A 1,768-nucleotide genomic window follows, 5' to 3' on the forward strand; every position below is an offset into this window, starting at 1 on the left:
AAGAAAAATCAAAAGACACTAATCAAAGTATTATTTGAATCTAGGGAAGCTCAAAAGTTTTAGTGAAATTTAATGTCTTTAAAAACTAAGTTCACGTACATAGCCAATGAAAAAGGTTTAGTCTTTACCTTTAAAAGCTAGATGTTTGGAAGACATATTCCAAGCACATACAATATTTTGTTTCCCCTCCAATGTCTTTTCATCATTTGAAAGGAGTAAAAAAATTAACTTTAACCGATAAAATGAGGAGTACAATATGTGAGCATAAGAAAGAGAATCCAACTATTAGCCAAAAAGATATGCAAGCATGGGTGCAACAAAAGTTTGATTTAACTATTAGTCAATCAATAATATCAAATACTCTCAAAAGGGCGTCGAAATATTTGTCAAATGAGATGAAAAATAGCGATGTTAAAAGGCACAAATTGGCAAAATACCCTGATTTAGAGAAAGTTTTGTATGAGTGGTTTATTCAAAGGCAAGGTAAAGTGAACATGTCTAGATAAATTATCCAAGAAAAAGTAAAAGAGCTTTTGCAAAAAATGTATGGTGAAACTAATCCAGAATTCAGCTTTTCTAGTGGATGGTTAGAACGTTTCAAGGCAAGATGTGGAATCAAATCTTACCGACGTTTTGGTGAAAGTGGTTCAGTTATCATGGAGAACATTGAAAATGCTTTACCTGGAATACGATCAAAACTAGACCAGTTTCAGTTGAAAGTTATTTACAATATGGATGAAACTGGATTATTTTACCGATTGGAAGCTGATCATTCACTTGCTACCAAGCAGCTCGAAGGAAAAAAAAAGATAAGGAGAGAATTACTGTTGTTGTTTGTTGCAATGGTGATGGATCTGACAAAGTATCACTTTGGGTTATTGGTAAGTATGCAAATCCTAGATACTTTAAAAATGTGAACATGAACAACAAGAAAGCTTGGATGACTGGCTTGCTTTTTCAAGATTTTGTTGGTTGGTTTGATAAGAGAATGAATGGCAGGAAGGTTCTCTTAATAGTAGACAATTGCCCAGCTCATCCAAAGATAGTTGAAGGCTTGAGAAATGTAGAGTTATCTTTCTTACCTCCTAACACAACGTCTAAAATTCAACCATGTGATGCTGAGATTATTCGAGCATTCAAAGCTCATTATCGTCGTCGTTTTTATTCTAGCATCTTACAAGGCCTTGAGGTTGAAGCACCAAATCCTGAAAAAATTAATAATTTGAATGCTATTAATTTTGCTAACATGGCTTGGAATTTTGATGTAAAGACAACAACAATTGCAAATTGTTTTCGGCATTACAAGATTCGGTCAGAAGAAAACAATGTTCCCGAACCAGAACTTGGTGAATTAGATGAAGGTATCCAAGGATTAAATGATGTCATCTCTAATTTACACTATAGAAATGTGATGGATGTTGAACTTCTTTTGAACTATCATAGCGAGAATGATGCAGTTATGGATCACCTATAGATGAAGAAATTATTCAATCAGTAATGAACAGTAATGATGATGAGAATGATCCTAAACCAGATGATAGTAGCGTTGTCCCAAATGTGTCGTCAAAAGAGGCATTTCAAGCAATAGTCACCTTAAGCAACTACTTGCTATAACACGAGCAAAATATTCCGGAAGTTATATATGCTCTACAAAAAGTTAAGGATGGGGTTCATTTTGGTTTAGGTGGGAAGAAAAAACAATCAACTATAGATGCATATTTTCAAAAGGAATGATTATTGTATGGGTATTGTTGATTGATTGAAAGAT

The 1,768-nt window shown here is 33.7% G+C and overlaps 1 pseudogene; it reads left to right on the top strand.

Annotated features, from left to right (window-relative positions):
* Positions 1-242: 242 nt before the first annotated feature.
* Positions 243-1,768, top strand: LOC111366756 (annotated as a pseudogene).

This window comes from Olea europaea, chromosome 18 (assembly GCF_002742605.1).
Source record: "Olea europaea var. sylvestris chromosome 18, O_europaea_v1, whole genome shotgun sequence".
Lineage (NCBI taxonomy): Eukaryota > Viridiplantae > Streptophyta > Magnoliopsida > Lamiales > Oleaceae > Olea > Olea europaea.